Below are 22,730 nucleotides of genomic sequence, written 5' to 3'. Positions count from 1 at the left end.
TATTAATACCTAGGTATTTACAATGATCCCCAAAGGGAACTTTCACCCCATCAACGCAGTAATTAAAACCTAGAGGACTTTTCCTATTTGTGAAACTCACAACCTGACTTTTAACCCAGTTTATCATCATACCATTGTCGACTGTCCATCTCACAACATTATCGAGGTCAATTTGCAGTTGCTCACAATCTTTTAACTTATTTATTACTCTGTACAGAATAACATCATCTGTGAAAAGCCTTATCTCTTATTCAACTTCTTTACACATATCATTGTTATATATAAGAAAACATAAAGGTCCAATAATACTGCCTTGAGGAATTCCCCTCTTAATTTTTACAGGGACAGATAAAGCTTCACCTACTCTAATTCTCTGAGTTCTATTTTCTAAAAACAGAGCAACCCATTCAGTCACTCTTTTGTCAAGTCCAATTGCACTCATTTTTGCCAGTAGTCTCCCTTGATCTGCGCTATCAAATGCCTTAGACAGGTCAATCGCGATACAGTCCAATTGACCTCCTGAATCCAGGATATCTGCTATGTCTTGCTGGAATCATACAAGTTGGGCTTCAGTGGAATAACCTTTCCTAAACCCAAACTGCCTTCTATCAAACCAGTTACTAATTTTGCAAGCATGTCTAATATAATCAGAAAGAATGCTTTCCCAAAGCTTACATACAATGCATGTCAAACTGACTGGCCTGTAATTTTCAGCTTTATGTCTATCGCCCTTTTCTTTATATACAGGGGCTACTATAGCAACTCTCCATTCATTTGATAAAGTTCCTTCGTGCAAACAATAATCAAATAAGTACTTCAGATATGGTATTATATCCCAACCCATTGTCTTTAGTATATCCCCTGAAACCTTATCAATTCCAGCTGCTTTTCTAGTTTTCAACTTTTGTATCTTACTGTAAATGTCATTGCTGTCATAGGTAAATAGTCACCTCCTCTATCTGGACATTATCCTTGTAACCAACAATCTTTACATACTGCTGGCTGAATACTTCTGCCTTTTGAAGATCCTCGCATACACACTCCCTTTGTTCATTAATGATTCCTGGAATGTCCTTCTTGGAAACTGTTTCTGCCTTAAAGTACCTATACATACTCTTCCATTTTTCGCTAAAATCAGTATGGCCACCAATTATGCTTGCAATCATGTTATCCTTAGCTGACTTGTTTGCTAGATTCAATTTCGTAGTAAGTTCCTTCAATTTCTCCTTACTTCCACAGCCATTTCTAACTCTATTTCTTTCCAACCTGCACCTCCTTCTTAGTCTCTTTATTTCCCTGTTATAATATAGTGGATCTTTACCATTCCTTACCACCTTTGAAGGTACAAACCTATTTTCACATTCCTCAACAATTGCTTTAAACCCATCCCAGAGTCTGTTAACATTTTTATTTACCGTTTTCCACCGATCGTAGTTACTTATTAAAAACTCCCTCATGCCTGTTTATCAGCCATATGGTACTGCCTAACAGTCCTAATTTTAATCTCTTCCTTTCTTTCACATTTATTTTTAATTACCACAAAATCAGCTTCATGATCACTGATACCATCTATTACTTCGGTTTCTCTATAGAGCTCATCTGGTTTTACCAGCACCTCATCCAGGATATTCTTCCCTCTAGGTGGTTCCATCACTTTCTGAATCAGGTGCCCTTCCCATTTTAACTTATTTGCCATTTGTTGGTCATGCTTCCTGTCGTTCGCATTACCTTCCCAATTAACATTTGGTAAATTGAGATCACCCGCTACAATCACGTTCCTTTCCTTATCGTTTCCCACATAGCTGATTATCTTATCAAATAATTCTGAATCAACATCTGCGCTACCCTTTCCTGATCTGTACACTCCAAAGACATCAAGTTGCCTATTATCTTTAGAGATGAGCCTTACCCCTAGAATTTCGGGTTTGTCATCTTTAACTTTTTCGTAGCTTACAAATTCTTCTTTCACGAGAATGAATACTCCCTCTCCTATCATTCCTATCCTATCCCTTCGATACACCCTCCAGTTCCGTGAGAAAATTTCTGCATCCATTATATCATTTCTCAGCCATGATTCTACTCCTACTACAATATATGGTAAGTATATATCTGTTAAATTACGTAATTCTATTCCTTTCTTTACAATACTTCTACAGTTGAGCACTAACAGTTTTATGTCATCCCTACTTGATTTACAGTTCCCTGTTCCTAAACACCGCTCCCTAGGCCACCCTGTTTCCCTGAATGTACCTCCCTATAACCCTTCTAAACAAATGAAGTTATGCTGATGAGAAAACGTTTCCTCCGAAAGTATATCCTCAAAACAAATTTTAGGATTAAAAAAAAATGGTTATGATTGCCCATGAAATACCAATGTTGGTGACATTGTGAGTGGTACGGCTTACCCAAGTGGCGTGGAAAAGAAATCACTGTTGCGAGAGAAGAGAAAGCAGGGATGAAGTCATCAAGCAGAGTGGTGCAATCTAACGGGGACATTTGGAATGTTTTTCGATAGAGGACTTGCTGGTCTCGTGCAACTCCCTAGGACCGATACTGGCGGACTTGCTACCTGATGCTATACATCGTATACAGGCTTAGGCTCGTCCCTGCTGAAACTAAATAGCGGCGCGCTGTGCGCTAGCGAGTTGCCGTCAGAAAGTCAACCCCCGAGTTTGATTCGAAAACGGCGGAGTTTAATGGTCCGTTACGAAGCATTGGTACATCGAACGTCAAAGGATGGTTGGTTTTAACACATTTTAGAGTACATGTTAGGTTTATTAAACTGCAAAATAGAAAAAAAAGACGACAAATGAAGTGTAAAATTATTGGGAGTTGTGCAACCCTGCAACAACACGCACCGCCCTTGTAAATTAATAGGTTCAAATACAAATTTAATATGTGTAACAAGTATCTACTGGGTCACAAGACAGTTCTTCAATGATATCTGCAGTAAACTTTTGGGGTATGGCCCATTAGAACCCCTGCTCTGTTTGCCATTCTACAGTAGAGCGTCGCCAAATAAGTGTAAATTGTACCTGGGGCTCAGGCTGCAGCCTGTATTTTGGGTCCCCATGTACACGCAATCCATGTATCCAGAGAGTATACGTTGGTCAAAAACGTATACATGGATGAACTCGTAAATGCAAACGACTATAGGCTACATTTTGAACTCATGCGTCGGCTCTTACTAACGTTTATGCACGAGCACGAGGAACGTGGGCTGATAGTGTAGCCGAGAAGCGCCACGTCGGCTTAATAATAATAATAATAATAATAATAATAATAATAATAATAATAATAATAATAATTTCAGAGACCTCCTTTTTCTACCGCTTGTCCCACATCTCTGGGGTCGCGGGTGGGAACTGTGGATTTGGCCCTGTTCTACGGTCGGATGCCCTTCCTGACGCCAGCTCTATATGGAGAGATGTAATCATCACTATTGCGTGATTCATTGGTGACAGGGTAGTGTATTGTCTGAATATGAAGAGGAAAGTGTTGGGACAAACACAAATACACAGTCCCTGAGCCAGAAGAATTAATCAGACTATTAAAATCCCCGGCCCGGCCGGGAATCGTACCCGGGACCCTCTGAACCGAAGGCCTCAACGCTGACGATTCAGCCAATGAGTCGGACAATGGTTTTCGAAGACTGTCCTCTTCATATTCAGGCAACACACTTCCAACTACCACAAAAACACGCAATAATTACATCTCTCCGTATAGGGTTGGCGTCAGGAAGGGCATCTGGCCGTGAAACAGGGCCAAGTAGAAACTGAGACAGACGGGTGACAAGTCATCTTTGGCAGATTCTGCCAAGAGGGCGAGACAGTCAAAATCTATTCTTAGACTTCTATGGACACTTAGGAGTAGGCCTCGCTAGTTCGGATGAAAGGCCAGTCTCAGCTTGTTGACTCCTTTGACTTTTTAATTTATGAATCCTATTGTAAGAGCTCACTCCAGGGTCATTGGTCCACAGCAGCACACTGTACCTAATTGTGAGCATGAACCTAATTCTCAAGAATTTGTTGGGAAGAGAAGTAGCTGACTCGGTCACGCGATACCACATTCAACTCAGAGTCGTAACCTTTGGATGACTATAGTTAAAAGCTCCACTTCCACAGCCGATTGTGTTAAATCACTGTCCACACTAGAATTTGAGAACTACACTGTTCAAAGATTCAAGATTCGCATCACAGCAGCTGGTATCCCGGGAATAACATTTCCACTACCCACTCTCTAGGTAAATACTGGGATAGAACCAAATATTAACAAGTCCTTGAGCACCTACAGTATGCCTAGCACTTGATGTGAGGCGGAACGGCATCCTTTACTTCTATATATGAAGCGGTATTTTTTAAAAGGCGTAGACAAGAAAACTAACTTTGTGGGAAATTAAAGAAAAACTACTTACAGGAAAAAATACCTGTAAAGAAGTAAGTTTTGTCATGTGAGCTGTTAGTGTAGGTGAAATGTATTCCTCTGTAAAGCAATTGTAAATTTAATGCAAATTTATATGTTTTTATTGTGGTTTACAAAACTGAAAGTCCCTTCCTTTGACAATCTGTCTTGTGGCAAGTAGACACACAAAATAAATTGATATTTAGCGATATTAGTAAATTAAGTTTCACCTGAAGTGATACACAAACAACACAATACACTATTACACTTTTTAAACCAATTAAAAAATAAAAAATAAAAAACAAGAACCGAGCTCGATAGCTGCAGTCGCTTAAGTGCGGCCAGTATCCAGTAATCGGGAGATAGGGGGTTCGAGCCCCACTGTCGGCAGCACGGAAGATGGTTTTCCGTGGTTTCCCATTTTTACACCAGGCAAATGCCGGGGCTGTACCTTAATTAAGGCCACGGCCGCTTCCTTCCAATTCCTAGGCCTTTCCTATCCCATCGTCGCCATAAGACCTATCTGTGTCGGTGCGACGTAAAGCAAAAGAAAATAACAAGAAATATTGCACTTGATAAAGGGAGCTCAAGTCGTTTTACTGGTGACTAACTACTTTTCAGTCACAGTCATATGTACACTGAAGAAAATGGAAATTGCAACACCCAGAAGGATTGAACATGCAGGACGAGTGTTCGGTTGTGCTTCGATGATTACACTTTCAGGTCCCTCTGACCGCAAGTTTGGACAACAATCAGTACAGGATATTCCCACCACGAGCTGCAATACATTGATGAATTCGTCGGGGCATGGAGTCAATAAGGCCCTGGATCGCTTCCTGAGGAATTTTGGCCCATGCTTGCTGCACTGCACGGATTAGTTGTTCCAGAGTTGTGGGTGGCTGTGGACGGTTGGCCAGTTGTCGACCCATCATATCCCACACATGCTCAATAGGACTGAGGTCCAGGGACTGGCGGGCCATTCTAAGGTTGTAATGTCGTGGAAGGCTTCTCTGGAGATGCCTGCAGTGTGAAACAGGGCATTGTCTTGCTGAAACATCCCATTAGCAATGTTCGCCATCATAGGGACAACCACTGGATTGAGTACCATATCAACGTACTGTCGAGCAGCCATAGTGCCCTTAACAAGCACTAATTGTGATTTCACATTAAAGCCAACAGCTCCCCAGACCATAATGCTTGGTGTTGGCCCTGTGTGCTTCTCGACAATAATTTCTGGGCAGCCCCTCTTCCCGGTACGTCGGTGTACACGATTCCGGCGATCACTGCGGGCAAGACAGAAGCGCGATTCATCACTAAATACGATCCTATGCCATTCGTCGACCCACGTCGATCTTTCTCGACGTCCATGTTGTGGGGTCAATGGAACACCTTCTGCAGGGACACGGGCTCGTAAGCCAGCTGCACGCAGGCGATTACCAACTGTTTGTTGTGTAACGTGGGGTGCCACAGCTGCTCGAATTTGCGCTGGTGCTGCATGGGGTTTCATCCGGACCATCCGAATGATGAGGCGATCCTCTCTCACAGTTGTCTGTCGCGCTGGGCCTGTGCCAGGTCTACGAGTGTGGGTACCTTCATTTGACCACTGCTGCCATACACGTTGTACCGTAGATGCCTGTCGGCCAACACGTGCAGCGGCAGTCCTTATCGATAATCGAGCCTCACACAGCCCAATTATCCGAGCCCTCTTAAACGGCGACAGTTGTTGATAGCGTGCTCTTCTCTGTCGTCGAGGCAGGTTTGACGGGGAAACACTTTACTGCACAGACTGCAAGTCAACTACGCTACACCAGAGTCCGTATACTGGAGTTGATTCTTCCGCGACCAATCACATGGGTAGGGAGACCTGTAGCAACAATCCAATGGGTCTGAAACTTTGATCGTTTACATACCTACATGGCATCGTTCCATATCTTGAAAATCAACACAAACGACCAATGCCTTCATGGTGTTGCAATTTCCATTTTCTTAAGTGTATTACTGTCTGTGGACCAGTTGAAAACGCCTTCATAGAACATCCTGTGCTCACTTGGGATGTACTGCTTATCATCGCCCGGTCTTGCATTTTTTCCACTTTAACTGGTACTCGTCCTGTTAGGCAGGCAGGTCTTGTTGGTCGAGTGACAGATTTCTCGCCGAAGTACCATGAAGAATGTGTGCCTCATTAAGATAACTTAAACGCGTACCCAACTCTTAGAATACACAAAGTGAAACGGACTGCCGATTGCAAAGTTAGTTTTGCCACATCTTGGTTTGTTCGTTGTTTCTTCAGAAACCGCCGTCTTCTTACAACGTTTCATCCATCAGTCTAGCCTAGTTTGGGTTGTTGCAACTCTGTGACCAAAACCTTTCGAACTTTGGTACTACGTTGTATTATGTGTTACGTAATTTGATGAACAGCGAATGTTCTCTATCATTGTGATGAAGACTTTTTGAAATGATTCTGAAGTCTCGAATACACGGTACCAAAAAAATTGTGCTCTTTCACCGGAAAATGCTGTTGATTTTTTTGGAAACTGCCAGAATCTGAGTAACAGGTATCTAGAGAGAGAGAGAGAGAGAGAGAGAGAGATTGGATTTTGTTCTCTTCTCTGTAATTATCACAGAACAGCTAAGGCATTGTGATACTTTCGGGGACTGACTTCGGATAGGCGAATAAAAAGGGACAGACTTAACTGGAGCTCTTTCTGCCATTTCCTTAATGGTAAATTTACAAAGTGCTGGATCCTATTTTCTTACATGATGAATACAAAAACATTGACAGATTTCTTAAATAAAATAGATCCTGTGCTGACACTTTCTGCAGGCTTATATTTTCCTAAGTTCTATAACGTTTACAATGAAGCCTACCTTTTCTGCACTGTTTGAATGCTTCTCTAAGAACAATTTCCACTTTGTTTCCACATCTAAATCAGCACTAAGGTAATACAACGCTTTAGACGAATAGTGACCGAGCGAGTTGGCCGTGCAGTTAGGGGCGCGCAGCCGTGAGGTTGCATTCGGGAGATAGTGGGTTCGAACCACACTGTCGGCAGCCCTGAAGATGGTGTTCCGTGGATTCCTATTTTCACAGCAGGCAAATGCTGGGCCTGTACCTCAATTAAGGCCCCGGCCGCTTCTTATAACTCCTAGCCCTTTCCTATCCCATCGTCGCCATTAGAGCTATCTGAGTCGGTGCGACGTAAAGTCAATTGTAAAAAAAAAGAAGAAGAATAGTGGGACTCTTGTAAGAGGAATGAAAAAATATGCTCCATACTTTGACCATGAAGAAGTATGGGAAGATTATGACTAATTACTCTACCTCTCTTGTCTTCTAGAGTTTGCTGCTAGCTTGAGCTGTCGTAGTCTATGAATTCGCTTTTCGCTGATAAAAAAAACTGACAGGAATGCTTTCATACACACCTATTCTCGATATGTACGCACTAAAACGTAGCAAAAAAAAGTTATCTGGTAGCAGAATGTACCACCATACGGTTTTCCTATTTCACTTGCACGTCTGACTTCTGCACAAGAAACAAGTCTTGCCCATTCTTATTTGAAATATTGAAGACATTTGTGAAAAGTCGAACCAGTTGTAATCTCCAAGACGTACTAAACATTTTCTCCTTACACCTGGTGAATGTAATTACCGATATTGCCCATTATATCGTTCCTGATATTCCCAGACCTGCTCTAAAATAGGATTTTGTGCGCGATTATATTTTCCTAATTAGAAGTTTTACTTTGACCCCTCTCTTTTCTTTTCTTTTTCTTTACGTCGCACCGACACAGATAGGTCTTATGGCGACGATGGGACAGGAAAGGCCTAGGAGCTGGAAGGAAGCGGCCGTGGCCTTAATTAAGGTGCCTGGTGTGAAAAATAGGAAACCACGGAAAACCATCTTCAGGGCTGCCGACAGTGGGATTCGAACCCACTATCTCCCGGATGCAAGCTCACAGCCGCGTGCCTCTGACCGCACGGCCAACTCGCCCGTTTTTGACCTCTCTATGGGCTACTCTGTCTCTGCAGTCTGCAAAACATTTTGAACCACCCGGGGTATTAGACATACTACATAAGACATTACAGTATTTATTTATTTATTTATTTATTTATTTATTTATTTATTTATTTATTTATTTATTTATTTATTTAGCGTATGGCTTTTAGTGCCGAAAGATGGAACTTCAGTAACATGAAACGAAGAAAACTGTGAGATCCTTGTCGAATACTTCGACAAAATTGTAAATTGCGAAAAACCAGTTAACCCCATCAGAACCAATAAATCAAACCTGCCGTCTTCTTCCCCCGGATCGCGATGAGATCAAACGTCACAGAGTGAGACTAAAAAGCAAGACCTCCGGTGTAGACTCCGTGATAGCAGAACTATGGAAAATGCGTTCCGGAAGAAGCAATAGACATCTTGCATAAGATCATCTTTGTTATATGGGGGAAAGAGCAACTACCGGGGGACTGGAAGGTAGCTTTAATCCGTCCTTTACACAAGAAAGAAAGTATCGAAGATGTAAATAACTACCGTGGTATCTCATTACTCTCAGTAGCATACAAGATTCTATCGTTATCTAACCTGGAAATACTATAAAACAGCAAGTTGAACGCTCGCTTCGAGAATACCAAGGAGGTTTCCGGAAAGGCCGATCAGCAGCAGAGCAGATCCACAATCTTAAAACGATAATAAAATATCATATACTGAGAGGCGGAACTTACGTTTGCACATTTGCAGACTTCAGAAAGGCCTACGACTCCATTGACCGCGATGTGTTGTTTCAAATAAATGCAGAAATGGGAGTCGACGAAAAACTGCTAGCGGTAATACGAGCAACCTTCACTACATCAATCAATCAATCAATCAATACTGATCTGCATTTAGGGCAGTGGCCCAGGTGGCAGATTCCATATCTGTTGTTTTCCTAGCCTCTTCTTGAATAATTTCCAAGAAATTGGAAATTTATTGAACATCTCCCTTGATAAGTTATTCCAATCCCCAACTCCCCTTCCTATAAGCGAATATTTGCCCCAATTTGTCCTCTTGAATTCCAACTTTATCTTCATATTGTGATCCTTCCTACTTTTAAAGACACCACTCAAACTTATTCGTCTACTAATGCAATTCCATGCCATTTCTCCACCAGCTCGGAACATACCACTTAGTCGAGCAGCTCGTCTCCTTTCTCCCAAGTCTTCCCACCCCAAACTTTGCAACATTTTTGTAACGCTACTCTTTTGTTGGAAATCACCCAGAAGAAAATCGAGCTGCTTTTCTTTGGATTGTTTCCAATTCTTGAATCAAGTAATCCTGGTAAGGGTCCCATACACTGGAACCACACTCTAGTTGGGGTCTTACCAGAGACTTATATGCTTTCTCCTTAAATTCTTACTACAACCCCTAAACACCCTCATAACCATGTGCAGAGATCTCTACCCTTTCTTTAATTTATGTAATTACCCCAATGAAGATATTTCCTTATATTAACACCTAGGTACTTACAATGATTCCTATAAGGAACTTTCACCCCATCAACACAGTAATTAAAACTGAGAGGGCTTTTCCTATTTGTGAAACTCACAACCTGACTTCTAACCCCGTTTATCATCGTACTGCCATCTCACAACATTACCGAGGGCATTTTGCAGTTGCTCACAATCTTGTAACTTATTTATTGTCCGGCCCCTTGGTTCGATTCCCGGCCGCGTCAGGAGTGTTTAATTGTGAATGATTAATATCCCTGGCCTTGGGACTGGGTGTTTGTGTCGTCCTTAACGTCCCTTTCCTCACATTAAACACTTTACACTTCGGCAATTACAATTACACGCAGGTTCATAACATATGGTGTAAGTAGTGGCAAAAGATCTTTAGAGGTCGACGCCAGGAACAAATAGCATTTTAAGAAATTTATTACTCTATACAGACTGTCATCATCCGTAAAAAGCCTTATCTCTGATTCCAGTTCTTTACTCATATCATTTACGTATATACATATAAGAAAACATAAAGGCCTTGAGGAATTCCCCTCTTAATTATTACAGGGTCAGATAAAGCTTCGCCTACTCTAATTCTCTGAGATCTATTTTCTAGAAGTATAGCCACCCATTCAGTCACTCTTGTGTCTAGCCCTTTCCAGCCCAAATTATCTGCAGTGATGGAAAAAAATATTTTCCTGTGAATTTCATCTAAAATGTGCGTCCTGAACATGAAACCACCAATATTTAATTTTTGTCGGACTCTCATATGCTCAAAATTTTGTGACGCCATATGGCATCATTGGGCACACGCGATGCAAGTCCTCGTGAAATGTTCTTCAAATTGTGAACCTGAAATACAATCATAATACCATTTGTATAAATGCTCCATTGTTAAAACCGGTTCTCCTGACTATAAAATAGTACTTTTACCAACATACACTTCAAAATCGTACACAATACCACTAAAACCAGCTCGAGCAAAAACTTTTACACCCCATTTATGAGGCTTATTTTTCAGGTATCGTTTCAATGAACTTCGCCCTTTGAACGGTATTATAATTTCATCCACAGAATTGTACTCCTCGGGCTCAATATAAGCGAATCTAGCTCTGATGGCATCAATAAAAGGCCTGACTTTAAAACGTTTATCACACTCTGGATGATCACGTGACTTCATATTATCATCGTTGATGTGGAAGAAGTTTCTGAGTTTGTCAGACCTATTGCGGTACATAATGTCAGCAATTGGGGGGAATCTGGTTGCTTGTGCCCAGTACGTTCTGTAACTTGGCATCCTGACTATGCCTGACAGAATGTGAATTCCCAGAAATTGCTCTTTTTTTATTCTTATTTGTGTTCAGTGAGGATCAAGTTTTCTGAACACAGTATAAATTTGAGTTGCCTACAAAATTAACTATGAGAGAAGCTGTACAAAATTGTTTGAAATATTCATATGGAGTCATTTCACCTGGTAGAACAGAGTGATTCACTGTGCACTCTGAATAAATAGGTTCTAAGATTTTACACCGCAACCTTGAGTCCCTCTGCCTCTCATTGGGTACTGGTGAGCCAGAAGTAGATGTTTTTGCCTGAAGTCGATGAGCCAACGGTATTACATCTTCATGCAGATTAGGTTCAACATTTACTTCAAAATTCAGCCCCACTTCCGGAATAGTATTTGGCACTGGTTCTGCAACTGTATTTGGTGTTGTTACTTCTTCCTTGTGATCATCATTACTGATATCAACGTCAGATATGTCACCTTCCGGAAGAAGAATGACCTCTTTCTCAGATAAAAGTTTTCACTTAATGGGTTCATCTAGAAGAATGAAGTGAATAAATAGTAGGGCCTACACAACAATTTTAATTGCGACTTCTAACAAAAATTTATTATGATATAATTTGGAATAGTAGGCTACTTATTTCAGTTGTGCTGTTTATTAGCAGGTTTTCTTACATTTAATGATCAAAATATACTGTTAAGCGTTTATATAATATCGCAAAACAACCAGTAATAATGAGAAAGGCCGCTGAATAAAAATCTAATTGCCTCAGATAAACATAACCTAAGACATGGCTGCTGCCCACTGATGCCATATGGCATCATACAGTACATATTTACACACACAGAAAACCTGTCAAGCTTAACATAACAAAAAATTACATACAGAATATTTATATTACATCCTTTATCTCCAAAATAACACAATTTGAAAAAAGTTAATAGTACTTACAATAAAACATGTTATAATGCAGTGCGGTGTGAAAGAGTCTCCAATTCCAAGTCGACATGATCATAGAACATGCATTATTCTTCGGCGATGTTCAACTACTGAACTGCTCCAGTGCTACCAATGAACTCCTAACACCACAACGTATCCTACCATAATGTAATATGGCATTCAAGATAATTTTCAAAGCACAGAAAAAACGTTAAATATCATGATGCCATATGGCATCATTGGGCTGGAAAGGGCTAGTCCAATTGCACTCATTTTTGCCAGCAGTCTCCCAGTTATTAATTTCGCAAAAATATCTAATATAATCGGAAAGAATGCTTTCCCAAAGCTTACACGCAATGCATGTCCAACTGACTGGCCTGTAATTTTCAGCTTTATGTCTATCACCCGTCCTTTATACACAGGGAGTACAGTAGCAACTTTCCATTCATTTGGTATAGCTCCTTCATGCAAACAATAATCAAATAAGTTCTTCAGTTATGATACTATATCCCAACCCATTGTTTGTACGATATGCCCATAAATCTTATCAATTCCACCCGCTTTTCTAGTTTACCATCTCTAAAGTAACATCCAAGGATGCAACTGCGCACCCTTTTGAAATTTAAACGGGTGTTAGGCAGGGAGATGGACTCTCACCACTCTTGTTCAACTACATACAGTACTGGAGAAAGTGATACAGGAGATGCGTCAGATACTACAAGGTAGAAACTTATTCAGAACTTTAAGGATAGGGGCGAAGAAGAATGGAGTAGAAATTGACTGTTTAGCTTTTGCGGATGATATAGCAATGATGAAAGGAAGTTTTGAAAATGCAACAGAAAAAATTAATGTGCTGAAATAGGTAACAGAACACAGAGTGTTGCAGATATCCTTTGAAGAGACGGAAGTATTGTCAAACATCAAAGACAACACGACCCAACTGAACACCAAATATGGAACAATAAACCGTGTGCGTAAGTTTTAATACCTTGGTGAGTGGATCCAGTCACACGGACTAGATACAGAAGCCTTACCGGGTAGACAAAATAATAATAATAATAATAATAATAATAATAATAATAATAATAATAATAATAATAATAATAATAATAAAAGACGGGAGTTAGCTTTTGAAATAACATTTATAAATAAATAATAACATTTATAACAAATGGTGCTTTTCAGTAAATACCAAAATTTGCCATTATAACACTGCCATCAAGCCGGTATCTCTCTATGCGTCAGAATGCCTTATCCTCTCTCAGAAATGTGTGCTCGCAAAGTTAAAGCAAAAAAAAAAAAAAAAAAAAAAAGAGAGAGAAGAGAGAGAGAGAGGTTCTCCACAACATTCTTGGCCCAAACTAAAGAGAGGGTATGTACATAAGAAAATCCAGACAAGAAATCTAGCCGGGCTGAGTAGCTCGGACGGTAGAGCGCACTCCTTCCGAGCCCAACTTGGCTGGTTCAGGACTGAGTGGCTCAGAGGGTATAGCGCTGGCCTTCTGAGCCCAACTTGGGTGGTTCAGGACTGAGTGGCTCAGAGGGTAGAGCGCTGGCCTTCTGAGCCCAACTTGGCAGGTTCAGTCCTGGCTCAGTCCGGTGGAATTTGAAGGTGCTCAAATACGCCCGCCTCGTGTCTGTAGATTTACCGGCATGTTAAAAAATTCCTGCGGGACAACATTTTGGCATCTTCGAAAACCGTAAAAGCAATAACATTATTATTATCATTATTATCATTATTATTATTACAAGAAATCTAGTCTATGATAGAGAAGATTACAGAGACAATGCGCAAACGCAGAGCTCGCTTCTATGGTCACTACGACGGGTGGACGACTCTCATTGGATAAAACATATTTTTTAACAATTTTGTCTCAAAATCTAAAACAATTCCCTGGTACTTTAACGTCAACAAAGACCTTGAAGAAATGGGCCTACGACCAGATGACTTGCGCAAACGAGACCTTTTCAGAACAAGCATTGTGACTTTTGGGACTTTCCGGGGTGTGAAATGGACAACTGGTGCAAAGTGGTCGGATAAATGCCATGCTTGACACAGCGAGCTAATGAGAATCTACTGGATCAGTCAAAAACTGAGTAAATGCTAGAATTTATAGTGAAACTTATGGTCCGTAGTTGGCCGATTAGCGAATAAGAAATAAATAATAATTCTGAGCAACTGCAATGAAGGAGGCTCTCGCTGGTGTCTCATAGACTCTGATTCAACAAAGAAGTAAGTTTAGGACCTGGACTCACAGACTACAGGACTTTCTAGAAAGAGTGAGAAGACTACCTGGTGCAAAGTAGTCCGAAGAGCGAAGAACTGCATTCAGTCCGTCACCATAGAACTGCATTTAGGGCTGTCGTTCAGGTTGCAGATCCCCTGTCAGTTATTTATTTAGTCTGTTCTTAAATAATTTCAAAGAAATTGGAAATGTATCTTTCTCTCTTTGTAAATTATTACAATCTCAAACTCCTCTTCCTAAAAATGAATATTTGCACCTATTTGTTCTCGTGAATTCCAACTTTATCTTCACATTGTGATCTTTCCCACCTTTAAAATCTCCACTCAACCTTATTCGTTTACTAACGTCATTCCACGTCATCTCTGATCTCTCATGAAATAGGCTATATACAATGCCTCACAGGTTTATTTATTATGTCCTGTGAATTCAGTACATATTAACAAAACATTGTTTCCTCTGTTAACAAAAATATGACAAATAAACAAAATCGCAACTGTCTCCATTCACGTCAAAAATATGTTCATCTCCTGCACATAAGGAATTGTTTTGATATATGGGAATATATTCTTAATACTTGGCAGGTCCTCCCTTCCTCTTTATTATCTCACACAACCTTCTTGGCATGGATCTCACAAGATTTTCTGTAGTTTCTCTCGTAATTTTCTTCCACTCCTCCATTAATAGCTCCTTAAGAGCATTCTTGTTTGAGATCTTGTGTTTTTGTAGATTGTCTTCATGAACGTGCCATACATGCTCAATCAGATTGACGTCTGGTAATTGCGGAGGTGTTTCCATCCATCGTGGTGTGTTGTGTAGCAACCAGAGCTTTGTGTTCAGGGCTGTGTGTTTGGCGTCATTGTCTTGTGTGAAGTTGTAGCCATCTGTAAGACCCATATTGTTCACACTCTGTGAAGATGTGACTTTAGTATCATCATCATCATCATCATCATCATCATCGTTGACCAACTCCAGTTTCCCAGATGTGGTATACGAGCCCCTTCCATTTTGTTCTGTCCATGAACCATTCTTCATTCACAATCCGCTCCAAATCCTGACCTCTCTCCTCTACATCCTTCGCTAAGTCTGTCCATTTTTCTCTAGGTCTGCCCACAGCTCTCTTTCCCCTGATTTCTCTTTCATACTCCTTTCTTGCAGACCTGTTGGCACTCATTCATTTCACATGACCAAACCACGTCAGTCTTGCCTTTTTGATCTTCTGGAGTAAGTAGTCTTCTAGTCCTACGTCTTCTCTGACTTTTTCATTCCTGATTTTATCCCTCCTGGTCTTCTGGATCATTGTGTGTAGGAACTTCATTTCTGCTGCTTGGAGATTCAAGTTGTCCTTTCTTGTTAATGTAGTGGTTTCCAAGCTGTATGTGAGGATAGGGGTGTAGTATGATTTATACAGTGTCATCTTGGTTTTGAGTGGTACTTGTTTATCCCATAGTAACTGTCTTACTTGGAGGTAAAAATGTATTGCTTTGCTGATTCGACTGTTTACTTCATATTTAGCTAAGTTATCCTTGGACATTATATTACCCAAATACTTAAATTCTGTGACACTGTCCAGCTTAGTGCCATTTAGCATGATTTCTGGCTGATTGTCACCCTTCTGTACCTTCAACACCACCGTTTTAGCCTTGTTGATGTTTAATCCATATCTCTCAAACTCCTGACTCCACCCCTGCAGTCTGTCTTCTACATCTTCTCTGAGTTACCCCAAATTACTACATCATCTGCAAATGCAAATGTTTTTAAGTCTTGTTGCCCCTTTTCTTTTAGCGCCTTTAATATGGTATCAATTACAATGATAAATAATAGGGGTGACAAAGCACTACCTTGTTGTACTCCCCTTTTTGTCTCAAACCAGTCTGACAGTCCAGAATCGACTTGTACACAGCTTCTGGTTTTCTCGTAAAGAACCTTAACTTTTGAAATTAGACTGTCTCGAACTTCGAGCTTTCTCAGGCACTCCCAAATAAGCTCCCTTGGTAGGCTGTCATAGGCCTTTTCGATGTCAAGGAACAGTAGATATAAAACTTTCTCTTTTTCCCAATGTTTTCCCATCAGCATCCTGACAGCAAATATAAGATCTGTTGTTGATCTTCCAGGCCTAAAGCCATATTGTTCCTCTTCTAAAAGTGGTTCTACAATTTCTTGTAGTCTATTCTCTATAATTTTTTCCAGAATTTTTAGTCCATGAGAGAGTAGAGTGATGCCACAGTAGTTGGTACAATTCTGTCTGCTGCCTTTCTTGAATATAGGTACAATTATACCTTTCTTCCAGTCTTCTGGGATGGCATTTTTCTGCCATACTACGTTTAGGAGTCTATATAGCCATTGAATTGCTGGGGTTCCTCCTGCTCTTAACATGTCCACACTTAATTCATCTACTCCTGCAGCTTTCCCATTCTTCATACTTTTAAGGCTCTTCTCTATCTCCAGCCATGTGATTGGTGGCTCCATATTTTTACTGGGCTCTTCACTTTTTACAGATTCTTCTCTGTTTTGAATTACATTTGATGCCTCTGCATTCAGGAGCTTGTCAAAGAAGGTCTTGAATTCTATCTTGATTCCATCTTCCTCTCGTACTACTGATCCACTATCCTGCTCTATTACCTTGATGTCTTCTAGGTTATTTTGCTTGTTTTTAATTACTCTGTAAAGAAGTTTCTCGTTTCCTCTGTTGTCCTCTTCCAACTTTTCCACAAACTCATTCCATTTTTTCTCTTTCTCTTCTCTTACTATCCTCATAGCTGTAAGTTTTTTTGCCCTGTAGAGTTCCTGTAGTTTAGTTATTTCTTGGCCACCTGGATCTTGTGCATCTCTTCGCTTTTCTTTGTCTAGCATCTTTTTTGCCCAATTTCTCTCTTTTATAGCCAATCTGACTCTGTCATTCCACCAAGGTGTCTCTTCTTCTTTCATGGTCGATCCTCTTACTCCACACAGGTCTTTAGCTTCACCCACCAAAGTATCTTAAAAATTTTCCATTTTTCTTCTACTGTATTCATTTCCCCTTTTGGTAAGTGTCTCTGTACCCTTATATTATATTCTTCCTTCAGCTTGGCTTCTTCTAATTTCCAAGACTTCACTTTGTTTTCTTTTTCTTTTCTTGGGGGTTGTGTTAACCACATGATTTAGGTCTGCAATCAATAATCTATGATCACTGTCCATACTCTCACTGGGGATCACTTTGACATCAGTAACATATTTCCCTCCTCTTTTGTTAGTGATGATATTGCCCCCATTATTGCCTGGCTAAGCCCAGCCAGTGAGCGAGAGATCCTGAGGTCGACCGTTCGTTCCTGGCTTTCCGTTTTCTAGAGGCATTTAAGGGTAAAGGGGTTGACGACCAAGCAAAATAAAATAAATTTTTAAAACACAACACTCTTACATTTATTAACACAAGCATTTATAGCATAAAACATCCTTGCTGGATTTCTTTTACAGCAAACTTTCATAATATTTCGTTCTCCGGTAGCATTTTCTAACCAAATGTACTTCTCGTCCTCCAGCATTACTGGTCTGGAATTAAAATTAACAAACAAAATTAGGCCTCTACTGCCTTTAAAAATTAAAGTATTTAATTGAAAGAGTCCAAAGACTTCAATAAAGGTTTGTACAAAATTAATAGACAGCTGCCTCGCTTATTATTCCACAGAAAAATTTGCTAAAGGCTCCATGAATTTTTATTAATCTCAACACGTGGCCAATGTTGAATTCTAATGAATCTCAGTCTTTAAAATGTATCCCACTCATCAATAACGCCAGTCGAAGCTTTAGTGAAAAATCAAAATTAATTCCAAAATTTTATAATTAATTAATTATTATTATTATTGTTAATAATCTCTAACCTTGTCTGTGTAATATTTTTCTTTATCATCACACGATCGTGTTTTCCAACTAGTGTGTCTCGCTAAATAATTCTCATGGCAATTATAATTCACATTTTTAAATAACTATTCTTCAATTAATTATTATTACTCATTATCACAGAATCCAAGTTGATTATGCCATTTGTGAACATTCTATTCTTACATTTGCATAGCATTCAAAATTTCAAATTAATTTGAAAATATTTCGGAATTTAAATATAAATTTATTGGAAAATTTCTTATCCATGTGTGAGTTAATTGGAAATTAATTTACAAATCACTTGCCTTTGCGGAAAAAAATGAGACGATCTTTCCCTTAAATATTAATAAACAGCAAATAAAATCCTAGTCTAGTCTTACTTGACACTAATCTTACTAAACCTTTCTTTAAGGTGCGCTACATAAATCCTCATGGTGGCAAACAACGTTGAACACAATCTGTGCCATTGCCATAAATGCACGACCAGATTAAATCACATTGAACAATCAAAAGACATGGAAAATATTCATATTTACAACACACACCACATCCACAAAAAGGTAACGCGTACTTTTTATATACATTATTTACAGCGAATCCTGCCCTTATAAATTTATTCTTTATTTTTAAGCATGGTCGCATCGATAGTCTACAGAGGATAAACTCGTGTAAGAAAATACTCTTTCTCCAATAGTTGCTAGTGATCGAAATACGTGATATCACTTGGATTGAAATATTCCACAAGCAACGATTGAGATTCATCTAACTTTCCGAAAATGTATTTGAAGATTCCAATAAGATTCCATAATCATCACCATCACATGGGTTACGAGTCGCAACTATCGCGTTCGTGAGCCTCAATCGCATTATTACTACTCCCTATTCGTGAAATATATACACAACATGTGCTCCACTTATAATAAATTATTGTGCTCCCAAAGAAACAACAAGTCATTCATCAATAATAAATTCTCTAATTAATTAATTACTCAATTAACATCCTGCAGGATAGCCGTATTCCAGGCACATCATGAACTGAGCACTTTAAATCTCACATATACGGAATCTAAGATAATTTATAGCTCACGACCATTTAATTCCATTTTTAACCCGATCTTTACTTGATTTTGTTATTATTCAAGTGATTATTATATCTATCAATCTTAATGAAATATCGTGAAATTAGATGACTCGATCCTAAAGGATATAAGTGATCTTAAAAATGACACTAGGTTCGATTCTATCTCACAAACTTTACCCATAATTCCAATCCAGATTAATTTCAATATCACAGGCAAATAAATAAAGTTTATCGTGTGGTCAGTGATTTTTAGAGATATCTATCTCATATGCATGGGAACTCGCTCAACGACAGACTACACATCTAATCTAATAGGTTCCAATTTTCAGTCACACACATGTAACTAGACTACCATGACACCTCAAGAAATGGAAAAATGAAATATTTCTATCTACAACAAGAACTAATAGAGCTATGATTTAAAGAAGAAAGATCCTCTAGTTTTACAAAGATGAGAAAGAAAATAAATTTTTAGATGGTACTCAAGTTTTAGATGAGGTTCGATCCCAGGTTGCAGTCAGTCATTCCAGCATTTCCCCAGTCAGTCACCTTCTCTGTCCAGAAGCTCCTCACATACTTAGAAGATCATGGAGACACGGCAGTAGACGTCCCACGATGAGATTAAGATGCACATTGTAGAGGAGTAATCCATCTTGATGTACACAGCAATCACTGGGATGAATGAAGTCACGTTCCAGAAGTGTAGGCTGTAACTGAGATGACAAATATTAAGATATGCTCACACACGCAGAATTACTGAATGTTCTCCTGGATAAATACACTTAACTTATATCTCCTATGTTGGAATTCACTCCATAAGAATTGTTAATAACTTCACTAAATTCAGCAGAACGGATGTCTGCTTGCACCGCAAAGTTCTCCTTCCACGTGATTACGATGAACAGCAAACCAGAATAACGTAGATCAGAGTAGCGCAGAGTAGACCAGAGTAGAGTACAGCAGAGTAGAGTAGAGAATGATTTACTTTGAACATGGCTTTTTATAGCCTTGACTCGGGAGGTGTGTATTTTTTGAAGACGATCATTGGTTCACGGGGTCTCTTATAATTGGCTATGACTGTTCTCGAAGCTGGCTCACAGTCCAGATCATCCGCGCGTGGAAGGCTAGAAACACAGGCTCGTCACGTGATCTACCTGCATTCAGTCGAACGGGGATCAATACATCGCCCCTCTGAATGGCAAAAATAACCAGTTTGGAGCTCGCTGACTACTTCCCAAATGACAAATACAGCTCTCGGCAAAGAATAAAACTTTCAATGTTAACTTGTCGTAAATATTCTAAAGATCGCCAAATTTGAAGGGAACATCATAGTCGATGAGCGACTTATGTTTTCCATCCCAGCTATATCTTGTTATCTTGTGGCTGTCTTGTTTTTGGAAGAAGGTATTTTTGATGATCAATCCATTTCTTCTGCACACACCAAGCAGTACGGATGTGGTGACCCCATCGCCCAGTGGGCAACCACAGCAATCAGCCTCCCGAGTATTGGCGGGTAAACCACAGACTTAACTGACATGAGGAAATGAGTGTCAGGCACTGACCATCTAGTGCATAACAAAGTATCAACGTGAAGATCCATGGTAGGCCTAGCAAGCCAGTGGTAGCATCTTCGAATTGCTTTCAACAATAAAACGAGCCTCGGATGGAGATCAAAAATAATACCGAAATTGACAGTCTTCGAGCAGATCTGGCAGGTACGACGGCCAACATGACTCCGATGAAAGACAGATATGTCCGAAGAACAATGTAAGAATTGGGACTATGAATATTTTGACCCTGACTGGAAAAACAGAAGAACTTATCAATATGATGAAAAGGAAAAATCTATCCCTATTGGGAATGAGTGAAACAAAATGAAGAAAGGCAGGTAGCAAGATTCTCAGAGACGGCTACAAATTAGTATGGAGTGGATGCGAGGAAGAGGCCAGAAATGGTGTAGCTTTCCTGATAACAAAAGACATGGACGCCATTACCGAAGTATCCTATACAAATTATAGGATCATTAAATTATCTATGCAGCTGGAGTCCACAAATTACACGGTAATGCAGGTATATGCACCACAGGATGGATGTAGTGCTCAAAAGAAGGAACAATTCTGTCAAGATCTAGAAGATATAATTGATGAAGAAAATGTCATCATCATTGGGGACCTAAATGCACAAGTTGGGACAGACAGACTTGGTGATTTCAATATTTTGATACAAATTCTGTGGTCCATGTTGCCTTCAGTAAACCACAGACCGCCTACCCTATTAGCACTCATACACCCTCACACGAGCAAAGATCCTCCACCATGTTTAACAGTGGCCGAGAGATTTTGCATTTCCTGTTCACAATTCTTCTGCTGTCACATCCTTACTCTTCCGTTGGATGCAGATACATTAAATTGAGTTTCATAGGTAAATATTACCCTTTTCCAGAATTCGTAATCATCATTTATGTGATTTTTGGCATATGCCAGTCTCTTGCATCTATTCACCTTGGTAATGTATGGTTTTCTGTGGGCCATTCGGTTGTTGTATTCAGCCTCATGAAGAATTTTTCTTGTTGTCTGTGGATTGACATGTTTTCCCATTTCCTGTTCCACCTCTACAGCAGTCTTTGTAGCACTCATTTTAGGAGCTTTTTTCACTTTTCTCACTATTTGACGTTTTTCAGCCTGAGTCATGACTGAAGGCCGACCTGTTCGTGGTTTGTTTTTGTAGTTTTTGTTTGATTATACCTGTACATGATACTCTTAACAGTCGTAATGGGCCTATTTATTACTTCAGCTATTTCTTTGAATGTTTTGTTTTTTTGAAGCATCATACTGCAATCCGTCATTCTTCCTCTGTCGTGTCCTTCTGTTTCCGCAATTTCACAGCACAAAACACACTGACCACAACACATGTACACAAGCTGAAGGAGGGTGAATCATCAAATGAGCTTGTTTTCTTGCTTCCTATCATGCCAAACGAATACTTGTTTGATCTCCAAGTGGAGTGGGCTATAACATTATATGTCATTATTACCAACTACAAACAAGTTTGGCTATTTATCAGTAAAAAGCGACCAATAACATTGTATAAACCGGAGATATTGACAGTGAACTGGTTGTTGTTTGCATATCAAATGTGAATTAATGTGATATAGCAGAGAAGAAAAATACTTTTCCGAGGCATTGTAGATTGAAACTAGTCCTGTAATGTATTTTTTAAAATGTAAAAACATAAATACATATATTTATCATTATATACCTCTACCACTGTATATTTTCAAGTTTTTTCTTTCTTCTTTCTTTTTCTAAAATTTCTTTCCTTTTATTATAGACTCCCTTCAACACCTCAAAACTTTCTATCAAGATTTAACCTCAACTTCGGTTTTTCTTAATCCCTGGTCATAGAGTTTTAAATTTAAGTCTATTGTCATCTACAAATTATTTAGA

The 22,730-nt window shown here is 39.5% G+C and overlaps 1 protein-coding gene across 1 annotated transcript in view; it reads left to right on the top strand.

Moving 5' to 3' along the window:
• Window positions 1–22,730, top strand: part of LOC136863784 (patched domain-containing protein 3) — a 147,015-nt gene that overhangs the window by 6,469 nt on the left and 117,816 nt on the right. The window lies entirely within an intron of this gene.

The sequence above is a fragment of the Anabrus simplex genome, chromosome 2 (genome assembly GCF_040414725.1).
Source record: "Anabrus simplex isolate iqAnaSimp1 chromosome 2, ASM4041472v1, whole genome shotgun sequence".
Classification (NCBI taxonomy): Eukaryota; Metazoa; Arthropoda; class Insecta; order Orthoptera; family Tettigoniidae; genus Anabrus; species Anabrus simplex.
Note: the sequence above shows the minus strand (reverse complement) of the source record. Positions and strands in the feature narration are given on the sequence as shown.